Consider the following 15,972-nt stretch of genomic DNA (forward strand, 5'->3'; position numbering starts at 1 on the left):
ATAGACAGACAACCATTTAATGAACCTATCCTGCATGTCTTTGGACTGTGGGAGGAAGCCGGAGTACACAGAAAGAACCCACTGAGCAGCTGAAAGTTTGCGCTTCTGTGTGATTTTGCATGTGCAAACATTTCTTACAAACAGAGCAGCTGAAAGGTTTTTCTCCTGTGAGTTCTCATGTGTCTCTCCAAAGCTCCATTTGCAGTGTAAGGTTTACTACACACTGGGCAGCTGAAAAGTTTTTCTCCTGTACTTGTGTTGATGAAGACATGTATAAGTGGAGAGGAAGGTCTGTCACAGTTGTGTTCAATTTGGGAAACACTGGCTTCTTTCTACTTTTTGTCCAACTCAGTTTGAAGAAAGACAAATATGTTATTACATTTTCAGAGCTTTGAGGGAACAGTGAACCAAATTCAACAGAAGCTCGTTTCCTTTTAGTTTAAGTCTTAAATAAAAGATCGAAATGTTCCTCTGAGTGAAAATCTAATATTTCATGTTTTTGTTGCTTCAACATTGTTGTGTGAAGGTTTCATGTTCATGTTTTTAAATGACAGTTGATGAGATCTGTACACCGAGGCCTCTTTGTATCTCAACACAATTCAATAAACATTCATCAATATGTAACAAAGAAAAGAAAAAAAAATCCATGAATGTGTCCCAAACATGTCGATATGCAGAGTCTGTAAAACGTACAAAAAGTTGTTGGGGATACAGATATGAACAGGTTTGGTTATAAGCTCATTTCAAAAGATATTTATAAATTTAGTTATGAATTGGAAAAAGCAACCGGTCACCAGACTGACTAACAGAAGATATTTACTGAATGCTTGAATCTCAGCTTTAATCCCCCCCCCCAAAAATAAATCCTAGGTGCTGTAGAGACTTTGAAATTCATCGACTCTGAAAATCATGAACGTGTTCTAGTCCTGCTCTGTTTAACGTGTCCAGAGATCACATTATTGTAATATGGTACCGGTAATAAAATGTAAGAGTGAAAACAGTCAGCTGCCAGACTGTTGTGTAACTGAAAGGTTTTTATCCTGTGTGAGTTCTAATGTGTTTCTGTAAATGTTGACTTCTTTTGAAAGATATCATACAAACTGAGCAGCTGAAAAGTTTCTCTCCTGTATGTGTTCTCATGTGTTTCGTCAGAGTGCCATTTTCACTGAAACCTTTACCACACACTGAGCAGCTAAAAGGTTTTTCTCCTGTATGAGATCTCATGTGTGTCTTCAGATTTCCACGGAAGTTGAATTGTTTCCAACACTGAGAGCAGTTAAATGGTTTCTTACCAGTTCTACATATAAATTCACTGTCAGGATAATTTTTCAAAGCCTTTAAAACTGACCGAGGTTCTCTGGTCTCCTGCCAATCAGCACTGTCATCAGTCTCAGGTTCAGAAGAGTCTCCAGTCGTGTTGTCCGTATCTGTTCGTAAATGTGAATCTGAGTTCCTTGCTGGTTCTGGTCCCCCACAGTCCTCTTCATCACCTTCGGTTTCCATCTGTTCAGTTGAGCCTCTGGCTGCAGCTGAAACCAGCCCTGAGGACTGAGGTTTCTCTTCATCGTTGTCTTTTTCACTCTTAACAGGGACAAGAGTCAATGGGAACTTGATACCAACCTCCTCCAGGCCTCGATGCTTCTCTCCTTGCTGACTGGTCCAGAGTTCTTCCTGTTCTTCTTTAATGTGTGGGGGGTCTGGGTCCTCCTGGTCCAGACTGGAGCTCCAGTCCTGCTGCTCAAAGGGAACCTCGTCTTTAGTCACCAACAGCTGCTGGACGTCTGCAAGAAAACAATAAACACACATACAGAATATAGAGACGTTTCAAACAGCTGAACAATCAGTCACCAGTACACTGTTTTTTCTGAAACAAAACAGGCGGACGGACACAAACTGCAAAAATAAAATGCACCAGAAGTAATGCAGTCATAAGTAGCTTGAGATGAATCCATTTGTTACAGTTTTTCATAATTGTTAATAACTTGAAACATTCCAACCTTTCATCTAAACTGTAAACACAAAACCCAGTTTTCAAACTACATTCACAAAACCTCTGATTCTTCTGGATAAATCAAACTAAGAGTTACAGTTGTAACCACGGTTCTATAAGTCCCGGATGACCGCCAGAGGCGGTGCTTTAAGCACTGGATAACTCCGCCCATGGTAGCGCATGTCGAGTACGAATAACAACAATGTCACCTGTGACTCCTGCATGACCCCCGGGAGGCTATATCTTCCGGTGTCAGCAGGCAATCGGCTCCCAAAATATTCTCGCGAACGCGCAAGGATTCTGAGTGACTGAATGCTCTGCCGGTCATCCTGGACTCATAGAACCGTAGTTACAACTGTAACTCTTCGTTCAATTTTGTCCCTACTGACCGCCAGAGGCGGTGCTTTAAGCACTGGATGACATATACCAACAGTGTCATGAAGAATCCCCTAACCCACCTTATTGATGAGAGTTTGAAGACCCAGGGCAAAGGACTACGCCCAACGGGTGGGGAGCAGCAACATTAAGCCGGTAAAACCGATGGAACGTACCCGGCGACGACCAAGAGGCTGCAGGAGATTAGGGTTGTCCCGATCCGATATTTGGATCGGATCGGCCACCGATATTAGCAAAAAATGCATATCGATATCGGATCGGCCTGCACGGGAAAATCCCGATCCGGACTCCCGATCCAGTTTTTTTTTCAAAACTCCGGCCCGTGTTTTCCAGCGCACTGACGTAGGTAATCCATTCCAGTTTTTTTCTGTTTTTCCCCAAAGTCCGGTCCGCGTTTTCCAGCACACCTAGCGCACACCTCGCGACCTGTCCATTAGGAGCGCCTCCGCACAGCACAGTAGACTTGCTCCGCAATACGCGCGGCCGCAACAATCCTAGCCGCGCGCTCCCGCTACGTTCTTCTTCGTGTATTTTACGCGCTTGATGTTGTTCTGATGCCGCTTTGCCTCGTTAAACCACCACGATGTCGCTTTCTACTTTGAAAACACGGAGTTGACACTGTATTTTGATAAGCTGTTGCACTCTTCAGACTCGTGGTGTGAGCGGAACCGGACCGGCTTCCGCGGTGCCTGCTCGCACAGATCCGCTCGTGCGCACATGCGCTGATGCAGGTCGAGTGTTGTCGATAAATATATGCACTCCTTCAAAACAGCATCAAGCCATATTGTGTGTAGGACGTGATGACGTCTGTGGGGGAGGATTGTTTTTGATAAGATGTGGAACTCTGAGTTAACCTATTTCTACCTGAATTTCTATGAACTATTAAGCTGTTGAATAAACCTATAACTTATATTTACTTTATATATATTTTTATATTATTTATATATCTACTTGATAAAATAAGACAATATATGCACTCATATGTCGTTAGTGTTTTACAGTATCTGTAGCTATTAATGTGATGCTCATCATTTTCCAGCCATATTTTTCTGGCACCTTAATAAGTCATTCTCTCCTTGAATCCTTGAAAACCTTGAATACACTCTGGTTGAACAAAAATGTTGAATGCAAATATAATAATTGCAGAATTGCAGACTGCTTGCTGTGCCACCTGACTTAATCCAACTGCACCAAAACACCATCCTACGCGTCTCGTCTGTTTAGGGTTTTTTTCGGTGGGTACCACCGGGCCTGAAAAAAATTCTAGTGGAAACACTGATGTCCCACTAAGAATTTAAAGTTATCGATAAAAATGTCAGCTGTGTGGGATTATTTTACCCTAAAAGACGAAAAAGACGAAGATGCGGAGTGCAATACTTGCCACAATAAAGTCAAGCGTGGTGGTTATTTATTATTTAGTGTATTTTGTGTTTATTTAACCCTGTTAAGAATAAAGAGGTCAGCTTCTCATTACCAACCATTGTGGATTATTCAAACTAACCTAATTAAGTTGGCTAGTTGTTCTTAAGAGTAAAACCCTTTTCAACATGAGTCTGACAACAAATTAAGTAAATATCTTTAATCTTTAATACATGCTTGGATCGGCCGGTATCGGCCGATACTAAAAGCTACAATATCGGTATCGGATCGGAAGTGCAAAAAGCTGGATCGGGACATCCCTAGCACAGATGTCACCCAGGGGTACGCCTCTCAGGGCAGCCCAGGACGTGGAGACACACCGCGTTGAGTGGCATCTGATCCCCGTCGGCAATGCTCGACCATTGACCCTGTAAGCACAAGAGATGGTGTCCACAATCCAATGAGAAAGGCGCTGTTTGGAGAGGGCACAACCGACCCCCATAGCAAACAAACAATTGGTCTGACTGCCGCAGATGTGCATTGGCACTGATATAGGCAACCAGGGCCCGCACAGGACACAAAGCATGCAACTCATCATCAGCCGCTGGGGGATCAAACCGCGCCAGGTGAATAGGGCGGTTGATATGGCCACGGGGCAGGTTCTCTGGCAGAAACGCAACATTAGGCCATAGGGTCACCCCTGAACCATCAGGCCCCCAACGCAGGCAGGGCTCGCTGACAGACAAAGCATGCAACTCCCCCACCCGTTTCGCTGAGGTAATGGCCAGAAGAACGGTGAACGGTGCAGAACGGTGGCCACCGGGCAAGAAGTGGGGTCGTCCCCCCTGTCAGCGCATCAGGCAGAGAACCTCCTCCACTTGCTCTCATACTGGAGACGGGTGGACGATGCACGAGCATGCGAGATGGTTTGTCGGACAGGCTCAGTGCAACCGGTCAGAAGCGTGTCGGGCCCTGCAGTGGCCAGGCCCAAAGCTGGAGACGGTAGGGGTTGGGGTGCCAAATCCACCCCCCTAGCTTTGACAGGAGATCTTTCCTCCCTGGGAGACGCCATGGCGAGCTGCAGCAGAGCTGCCGCAGCAGTGGAAACCAGGGCCTTCCTGGCCAGAACGGGGCTACCAGGAGGAGGCGGTGGCCCCGATGAAGGACCCGCTGCAGCATCGGGAGGATCAGAGGCAGCGGTGGGAAGGCGTACAGGAACATGCTGGGCCACTTGTTCCCCAAGGCATCCTGCCCCAGAGGACTGTCCTCCTCCATCCAGGAAAACCATAGGGGACAATGAGTTGACTCCCTGGAGGCAAGAGATCCACCCCCGCCCTGCCGAAAACACCCCAGATCAGCTGGACTACCTCTGGGTGTAGCCTCCACTCCCCCAGCGGAGGCTTCTGCCGAGAAAGGAAACCTGCCACCTGATTCTGGTCCCCCGGGAGCCACATTGCTCGCAAGCTCAACATACGGGGAGCGGCCCATGTCAGCAGGCGCTGGGACACCTGCAGCAGTTGCGCCGACTTGGTGCCCCCTTGATGATTGACCTGGGAGACCACTGCCTTGTTGCCTGAACGCACCAGCACATGTTTCCCCTGCAGGTGTGGTAACAAATGTCGGAGAGCCAGTTGGACAGCCCGCAGCTCCTGTGCTGCGTGCGGTCCCGAAGAGACCACCGTCCCTGGGCGTACCTGCCACGCCAGACTGCACAAATTAATGTAAGGTAGCCGACTGCCCCTCTTGAAGAAAGGGAGGAGTTGGAGGATGTTGCTCACACGTTTCTCCGACAGATAGGCCTTCATGGCGACCAAGTCCAGATCCAGACCCAAATAGGCAATCCGCTGAGTGGGGACCAGGCAACTTTTTGCAATGTTGACAGTGAGGCCCAGTCGGGCCACATGCAGCAGAAGACGGTTGTTATCCCTGACCACCTGGGCACGGGAATGCGCGCACACCAACCAGTCGTCGATAGGGCAGGACCTTCATGCCTCCCGCCTGCAGAGGCGCCAAGGCTGCCGCAGCACAACGGGTGAACACTCTTGGGGACAGGGAGAGTCCAAAGGGGAGCACCCTGAACTGGTAATGGTGACCCTGGAAGGCAAACCTCAGAAAGGGCTGATGATGAGCAGCGATCGGGACATGAAAGTAGGCATCTTCAAATCTATGGAGGTGAACCATTCGTTGGGACTGACCACACGCTGAACATCTGCTGCAGTCAGCATGTGGAATGGCAGAACTTTTAAATACCTGTTCAGGCCTCGCAGGTCCAGGATGGGCCGTAGTCCGCCATCCTTCTTACTGACGAGAAAGTAGGTTGAGTAGAAGCCCCCGGGATGAAGGAGGGGGTCCACCGGTAACCAGTCACCCTTGTCCAGGAGGGTGGACAGCTCCTGGGCTAAGGTTTGGGCCTTGGCCGGGTCACCGATGGATGTCACTCTTACCCGGTCGAAGGCTGGGGGCCGGCATCGAAACTGCAATTCGTAGCCCCGGGTCAAGGTGGACACTACCCAGGGGTCTGGACAGCAGGCAGCCCAGTGACCAAGCTGCTGCTGGTAAAAGCAGCCGACGACCGGCCCCGTGGTCCTAGCGCCGTTTCCCCCGGCCCCCGAAGGAACCGGAAGGACGGCGGTCAGGCTTGGAGGCCTGGGGCTGACGTGGTGAGCGGCGCACGGTGGAGCGAAAGTCGCCTGCCGGGTTCTTAGGATCCCGTCGCGACGGCCGCCGACCAACCTGGGGAGGCAGCTGTGGAGGATGTGCAGGGGCAGATGGAAAGGCTCTCTGCCCGCTGGAGATAGGCGCCCTCCTGTGAAGGCCTGCCAGCCGCCGCCTGGTCTCATCGGCTTCTGCTGTGCGGTCCAATGCCTGCAGATCCAAACAGCTCACCAGGTTCCGCCGGCACCCTGCGAAGGACCCTACGAGTCGCCTCTGTCAGGGGTGACTGGGCCAGCCACAGGTGACGACGAGTGTGGACAAGCGTCGACATAAGTCGACCCAACTCTCTCGACTGACAGGCAAAAGTCTGCAGTGAGGCATCGCAAATGTCACGGATGGAGTCATCCACCTGAGCATCCAGCAGGGAAGATGAGAGGGCCAAAAGGAAGTGGGAGAGGGTGTTTCCAAGGTGGCCGATGCGCGCTGCCATGTTGTAAGCTCTGCAGACGTAGTCATCAGTGACCTTACACTGGGCAGAAGGGCACCTGGGGTCTGACTTCATTGCCTCCTCTGAGGAAACAATCAGGGAAGCAATTGCAGGTTCCACCGCTGGCATGCGGAGAAGACCAACTGCCTCAGCACCCTCCATGGCAGCTAAGGTTCGCTCATCCGACCCAGGCCTGGTGAGGGCTGACGTGTCTCCCCAGCAGGAATGCAGCTCCTTCAAAAAAATCAGGAGACTGCGGCACCATGGTCTTCGCCGGTGGGGGGGTTGCGCCTGTAGAAAGTGCTAGGAGCTTTTTCTTGACTCGGAGCGTAAAGCTGCAGGCGTGCTAGGGAAGCCCGGATGATTGCCCCCATGGAGGAATCATCAGATCCTCGCCGTGAATCTGAGGCTGAATAATGTGACGAGCCTGGTGCAGTCGGAGTCGTTAACCTGACCTGGGAACCATTAAACTGGCTAGATGAAGCTGCAATGGCGAGATCGTCGTCCGGTGGCAGTGGTGACCCCTGGGCCTGGGATTCCTGTGGGGACACCGTCCCTGTCCTGTGTGGCAGACCGCCCCTTTGCAGCACCCTGACACGAATCCACTCTCTCAGGCTGGAATGAAGACAGGCAGGATAGTGGATCCATTTGGGCCAACCTGGCCAGCCTTACTGACCTCGGCTTAATGCTACAATTTATGCAGGCTTTGTCGGTGATGGCCTCCTGCAGGTGATCCACGCCAAGACAGGACACACACCGGTCATGGCCATCCTCAGGCTCCAGGGACGCCATACAGCTGCCACAGGCATGCTCCATCCGGAACCAGGTGGAGAGGTAGCCAAGTAACAACAAACAACACAGTGTGACGCCGCCGGGACGGGAACGCCAACACTTTGAAACACAATACCAAGTTGGGAGAGGGGGCAGGTACGCAACCTTCACCAACAAGATTTATTAGTTTAGCACAAATACAACTAAGCTTGAAGAGGGACTGAAACCCTACCTCAACCCAGTTGAATCCTTAAATAATACTGTGAACACTAAACAGAGAAACAAAAAACAATTATTAGCATTCAAAGCAGCATCAACCTGCTAGTAACACAGCCCACAGCAACTGTGTGCAACGCCGGAAGGTGAGGGGCGGAAACGCCACCAACCCAGCAAAGCCACCAGAGCACAACATACAATGTGCAAAACGCTGGCGACGGCCTCTCGGAGGACGAGGACCGTTACTTCTGCCACGGAGGCACGAGGCTGCACAAAGCCAGCAGCATACCAATAATAATTGTACCGGCCATTTAAACGGCCATGCTATACTTACGTACACCTCAACGCGCGGTCGCGAGAAGAATGAAGGAGCCGATTGCCTGCTGACACCGGAAGATATAGCCTCCCGGGGGTCATGCAGGAGTCACAGGTGACAGTAGGCGCGTTTCGAATCATGCATGCGCATGCATTTGCCTCGCAAAACCAGGCATTCTGGGGAAAAAACATCACAAATGCTGGTGATAACTTCCCTTTGCGACATGTCACATGACTTTAAAAACTTGCGGGATCTCCAGGGTACCACCCTCCGCATGCTTTTCTGTGCAGATGGTCTCAAATAAGTGCGGACATAAGACACTCCCCTCAACGTTGCCTTAGTTGGTTAGAATTATCACGTGGTATTTCCCATGTGAGAAAATTCCTCAGCCTCCGTCAACAAGGGGAGTTCAAATGCCTCGGCTCGAGTTCATATTCTTTGTGCAAAGTATATGAACAGAAGTTTCCCCTGGCTCGACAGTTTTTGTTATGTATGAGTTCTGGCGGATCCTCGCAAGTCTCGTGCATGCATCGGCGCAAATGCATGCGATCCGAAACGCAGCCGCTAGGCTTGTTTCGAATCAAGCATGCGCATGCATTTGCCTCGCAAAACAAGGCATTCTGGGAAAAAAAACGTCACAAATGCTGGTGATAACTTCCCTTTGCGACATGTCACATGACTTTAAAAACTCGCTGCGTTTCGGATCGCATGCATTTGAGCCGATGCATGCACGAGACTTGAGAGGATCCGCCGGAACTCGTCATAAACACGTCAGGTTCCCACCACGTCAAGTCGGACACAGGTGCAATTCACGGACTTTTTTTTTTTTTATTTATTTAAACTTTATTAATAATTGTATACATAACAAAAATTATCGCGCCAGGGGAAACTTCCCGGACTTTGCATAAAGAATATGGTCTGCCCAGTGGCGCTGGCTTTCTTCGTCGCTGACGAACTCGAGCCGAGGCATTAAGTCCAGTTGTTGACGGAGGCTGAGGAATTTTCTCACGTCGGAAATACCACGTGATAATTCTAACCAACTAGGGCAATGTTGAGGGGAGTGTCTTATGTCCGCACTTATTTCAGACCATCTGCAGAGAAAAGCATGCGAAGGGAGGTACCCTGGAGATACCGCAAGTTTTTAAAGTCATGTGACATGTCGCAAAGGGAAGTTATCACCAGCATTTGTGACGTTTTTTTCCCAGAATGCCTTGTTTTGCGAGGCAAATGGATGCGCATGCTTGATTCGAAACAAGCCTATTGTTATTCGTACTCGACATGCGCTACAGCGGGCGGAGTTATCCAGTGCTTAAAGCACCGCCTCTGGCGGTCAGTAGGGACGAAATAGAACCATCACATACTAGGCGAATTCGACTTGATGTAGCCGCCTGGAGCGCGCTACCTTACGTGATGTATTGTGGGTTGAAAGCGATGCATGATGGCTAGAATTGTGTCCGACTTAGCAGCCGACTGCAAAGTGTGTGTGTGTGTATGTATATATGTATGTGTGTGTGTAATATATATATATATATATATATATATATATATATATATACACTCAACAAAAATATAAATGCAACACTTTTGTTTTTGCTCCCATTTTTCATGAGATGGACTTAAAGATCTAAAATTCATTCCAGATACACAATATTACCATTTCTCTCAAACATTGTTCACAAATCAGTCTAAATGTGTGATAGTGAGCACTTCTGCTTTGCTGAGATAATCCATCCCACCTCACAGGTGTGCCACATCAAGATGCTGATCTGACATCATGATTAGTGCACAGGTGTACCTTAGACTGTCCACAATAAAAGGTCACTCTGAAATGTGCAGTTTTGTCTCACAGCAAAATGCCACAGATGCCACAAGCATTGAGGGAGCGTGCAATTGGCATGCTGACAGCAGGAATGTCAACCAGATCTGTTGCTCGTGCATTGAATGTTCATTTCTCCACCATAAGCCGTCTCCAAAGGCGTTTCAGAGAATATGGCAGTACATCCAACCGGCCTCACAACCGCAGACCATGTGTAACCACACCAGCCCAGGACCTCCACATCCAGCAGGTTCACCTCCAAGATCGTCTGAGACCAGCCACTCAGACAGCTGCTGAAACAATTGGTTTGCATAACCAAACAATTTCTGCACAAACTGTCAGAAACCGTCTCAGGGAAGCTCAACTGCATGCTCGTCGTCCTCATCGGGGTCTTGACCTGACTCCAGCTCGTCGCCGTAACAGACTTGAGTGGGCAAATGCTCACATTCGATGGCGTCTGGCACGTTGGAGAGGTGTTCTCTTCACGGATGAATCTCGGTTTACATTGTTCAGGGCAGATGGCAGACAGCGTGTGTGGCGTCGTGTGGGTGAGCGCTTTGCTGATGTCAATGTTGTGGATCGAGTGGCCCATGGTGGTGGTGGGGTTATGGTATGGGCAGGCATCTGTTATGGACGAAGAACACAGGTGCATTTTATTGATGGCATTTTGAATGCACAGAGATACCGTGATGAGATCCTGAGGCCCATTGTTGTGCCATACATCCATGAACATCACCTCATGTTTCAGCAAGATAATGCACGGCCCCATGTTGCAAGGATCTGTACACAATTCTTGGAAGCTGAAAATGTCCCAGTTCTTGCATGGCCAGCATACTCACCGGACATGTCACCCATTGAGCATGTTTGGGATGTGCTTGACCGGCGTATACGACAGCGTGTACCAGTTCCCACTAATATCCAGCAACTTCGCACAGCCATTGAAGAGGAGTGGACCAACATTCCACAGGCCACAATTGACAATCTGATAAACTCTATGCGAAGAAGATGTGTTGCACTGCATGAGGCAAATGGTGGTCACACCAGATACTGTGTGGTTCTGAGTCCCCAGACCCCCAATAAAGCAAAAAAATGCACATTTCAGTGTGGCCTTTTATTGTGGACAGTCTAAGGCACACCTGCACTAATCATGATGTCAGATCAGCATCTTGATGTGGCACACCTGTGAGGTGGGATGGATTATCTCAGCAAAGCAGAAGTGCTCACTATCACACATTTAGACAGATTTGTGAACAATGTTTGAGAGAAATGGTAATATTGTGTATCTGGAATGAATTTTAGATCTTTAAGTCCATCTCATGAAAAATGGGAGCAAAAACAAAAGTGTTGCTTTTATATTTTTGTTGAGTGTATGTACAAGACTCCAAATCTTTTTGCGCAGCGACTTCTTCTTCGTTTGGTCTTTTCTATGGCGGTTGGCAAACAACGTTGTGGTGCATCAGAGCCACAAACCGGAGAAAAACTCCATACAGAAGAACCTGAACCACCATGCAGCTGATGATTCTGATTACTATTCCCTAATTCTAATAAAGAAAATAATAAAAAAGCTATCCATCAAATTCGTCCTATACGTCACTGAGATAGAAATTAATAACACCATATCCCATGGATTATTTCCCAACTTAACTTCCCTGAGACTCAGTGTCTATAGTATTGATCAAAATCCTTTAATATACTGTAGATGTCTCATAGATGAGATCAAATATATTTCCTGTATTTAACGATAGGGCGTGGAAAGAGACGACTCAAAGGATTATTTTTCTGGATTTATTTCTGTGTATCAGAAGAGGTGATGAACAGCAACATGATTTCCATAAGAAACGTAAATAAAAACATGATGGGGCAGACACAGACCTGACATTCATCCACTTTATTTGTATCAATGCAGATGTACAAGATCTTGACAGGACCGTTTTCACAGAGATCCAAAAAGCATAAGTATGCTGCATTTCTAGCAGACAACAATTATGTGATCATATAATAGCACAAATACGAACATGAGAAGCCAAAAATATTTAAGAAATCAAATAAATCATCCAAAATACGTCATGAAAACTAATAATTATAAAAATACATAGAAAAAGTAGGAATCAGTCAAAAATACTGGCCTAACATTTTAGGAATCCATCCTGGTTTATCTGTATATTAACCACCATCATGAGCGTGTTCTAGTCCTGCTGTCTGTCCAGAGATAACTTCTGTTATGATATGACACAATGAATAATAATAATAATAATAATAATAATAATAATAATGAATAAAATGTTATTGAGTGAAACCTGTCACTTCCATCTTCTTCTCCTGCAAATCTAGATAGCACAGTGCAAACTTCACTTCATTGCTATGGTTGATTAACCGTCAGCAGCTGGACTCTTATGTAACTGAAAGTTTTTCTCCTGTATGAGTTCTCATGTGTTTCTTCAGATGTCCATTTTCAATGAAACCTTTACCACACACTGAGCAGCTGAAAGGTTTTTCTCCTGTATGAGTTCTCATGTGTGTCTTCAGATTTCCATTTAGAGTGAAACGTTTACCACACACTGAGCAGCTGAAGGGTTTTTCTCCTGTATGAGTTCTCATGTGTCTCTTCAGATGTCCATTTTCAGTGAAACGTTTACCACACACTGAGCAGCTGAAAGGTTTTTCTCCTGTATGAATCATCATGTGTCCCTTCAGTTGTCCATTTACAGTGAAACCTTTACCACACACTGAGCAGCTGAAAGGTTTTTCTCCTGTATGAGTTATCATGTGTCTCTTCAGATGTCCATTTTCAGTGAAACATTTACCACACACTGAGCAGCTGAAAGGTTTTTCTCCTGTATGAGTTTTCATGTGTCTCTTCAGAGTATCATTTACAGTGAAACATTTACCACACACTGAGCAGCTGAAAGGTTTATCTCCTGTGTGAGTTCTAATGTGTCCCCTTAAATCATACATTTTATTGAAACCTTTACCACACACGGAACAACTGAAAGGTTTTTCTCCTGTATGAGTTCTCATGTGTGTCTTCAGAGTGCCATTCACAGTGAAACGTTTACCACACACTGAGCAGCTGAAGGGTTTTTCTCCTGTATGAGTTCTCATGTGTCTGTTCAGAGTGCCATTCACAGTGAAACGTTTACCACACACTGAGCAGCTGAAAGGTTTTTCTCCTGCACGAGTTCTCATGTGACTCTTAAGATTTCCACTGATTCTAAATGTTTTCCAACCCTGAGAGCAGTTAAATGGTTTCTTATCAGTTCTACCTCTGGAATCACTGTCAGGATTATTTTTTAAAGCCTTTAAACCTGACCGAAGTTCTCTGGTCTCCTGCCAATCAGCACTGTCATCAGTCTCAGGTTCAGAAGAGTCTCCAGTCGTGTCGTCCGTATCTGTTTGTAAATGTGTACCTGAGTTCCTGGCTGGTTCTGGTCCCCCACAGTCCTCTTCATCACCTTCTGTTTCCATCTGTTCAGTTGAGCCTCTGGCTGCAGCTGAAACCAGCCCCGAGGACTGAGATTTCTCTTCATCGTTGTCTACATATTCTTCACTCTTTACAGGGACAAGAGTCAATGGGAACTTGATATCAACCTCCTCCAGGCCTTGATGCTTCTCTCCTTGCTGACTGGTCCAGAGTTCTTCCTGTTCCTCTTTAATGTGTGGGGGATCTGGGTCCTGGTCCAGACTGGAGCCCCAGTCCTGCTGCTCAAAGGGAACCTCTTCTTTAGTCACCAACAGCTGCTGGACGTCTGCAGGAAAACAATAAACACACATACAGAATATAGAGACGTTTCAAACAGCGGAACAATCAGTCACCAGTACACTGTGTTTTTTTCTGAAACAAAACAGGCAGACAGACAACCTGCAAAAATAAAATGCACCAGCAGTAATGCAGTCATCAGTATCTTGAGATGAATACATTTGTTACAGTTTTTCATAATTGTTAAGAACTTGAAACCTTCCAACCTTTCATCTAAACTGTAAACACAAAACCCAGTTTTCAAACTACATTCACAAAACCTCTGATTCTTCTGGATAAATCAAACCATCACATACGGACTGTAATTGTGTTTAACTTCTGCAACCTGTGGCCAGCATAATGCATCAAAAGTACATCCCAGAGAAACATGTGTTTTTGTAAGTGAGAATGTGTTCAGCTTCAATTAAAAACATGCGTTTAGGCCACCGACCTTTAGGACGGAGGTACGTTTTATTAGTCAGTTTTCTGTGAGTAATTGACACAAGCAGAAACCAGAAACGAGCCGTTTTTTCGTTTTTGGGCAAAAACAGAAAATCAGAATTTCAGCTCACTTTCTTGTTTTTTGGTTCCTACTTACAAAACTAATTTACCACTCATTATTTTGTTTCCGTCGGTGGGCGGGTCCTCTGATTGACTAGTGTGCTTCCTTGCCCTGTGCTCTTCAAAATAAAAGTTTTTCCGTTTGATAATGTCGACAAAAATATTACTGTATTGTAGACACTAGCAGACACAGAGGTCCCTAACACCCACAGTCAAGACTGACCCGGCTTCAAATAAAAATAATACTATTCATAATCATTTGAAAATGAGAACTTATGAAGTTATGATGACTTCAGGGCAGTTGATGTTTAGCCACAAGGTGGCGCAGTTGTTACATCAAGAGTAGACCTCGAGGCTCAACATCTCCAGGCTCTGTGTTCATAATCCGGCTCAACAAAACCTAAAGTCCCGGTCAGAGTTAACTGTATCACGACAGTGGTCATTGTCCGGCTCTGAGCTGAGATGAGGCTAGTTTTTAATTTCTGACAGCTGAACATTGCGCATCTGTTAACCTTTATCCATTTACAGTAAACAAAACCTTTTTTTCTTGTTGAAAGATATTTTATATTGTTTTCATATTATTATTTAGACACTGACGGTGATTACAGAATATATTATTATTTACATATTATTATTTACTGACGGTGATTACAGAATGCGAGTGTGTTATATTGAAAGCGAGGCTGGGTGTGCCTATGAATATAATGTAGGCTACAGTAAGTTTTTTAAGGTGCTGTACAAGCAAATCATACTGTCTACTCTGTACAATGACAAAGAGTGTAGCAGGCTCCTGTACACTATAAACAAATTATTTTGCTCTTTGCTCATGGCAGTTGTGACAGACATTTTTGTTTACATGTCGGCAGGCAAGCTTCACTCATTCCAGGGATGTATTATGCTTTGTCCTATAGCCTACTTAATTGTATCTCTTGGAACACATTATGAAATGGATCTATAGTATAGAAATTTGCTCATAACAGGCCGACTGGAATACAAAGCAAACTTACCTCTCTCAAATGCACATTCATGGAAGTCTTGTATTGACATCCCAGGACAAAACACAAACAATGCAGTAATGTAATAATATACCTCTTTAAATGCACAACAATGTGTCATGCAGAGAGTTATTAAATGTTTTTATTATTTAATTACACAGATACCACATGGCAGGTGCTATTTTCTCATCCATAGGCTACTCTAAGTACAGCAATGTGAGGGTTTCATACATGTTGGTTGGATCACTCTTCAGTAGAGAATGCTTTCCTGAAATTAGTGAGTGAGTAGAGCATACTTTCCCTGGAAGTACAGACTAAAAAAGGGTTAGGGGAAAATCCTAGAGGAAACACTGCATATATATTTTGGAGAGGGGGGTCGAGTATGTGTCGTGTAAGTGTAAACAGTGAGTTACTTTTATCTGAGGAGCACACATCATAATTGTGAAGGGTTTTTCAGTTGAGCTTCACTGACTGCACAGTGTGCAAATTTGTTTCATTTTTATTTTTTATTTTGCAGGGACACATTATTGTTTGTACCAGATAATGGCTAGAGAAGCTTAGTTATTTTCATACGTAGTCCCTGGGTGTGCCACTCACAATGACACACCACCTGTACAGTGAGAAGCAACTGTTGCCTGATGTGCTATTAAAAAAGTTGTTAAGAGTTGGGCCTA

This window comes from Eutrigla gurnardus (genome assembly GCF_963514095.1).
Source record: "Eutrigla gurnardus genome assembly, chromosome: 17".
Lineage (NCBI taxonomy): Eukaryota > Metazoa > Chordata > Actinopteri > Perciformes > Triglidae > Eutrigla > Eutrigla gurnardus.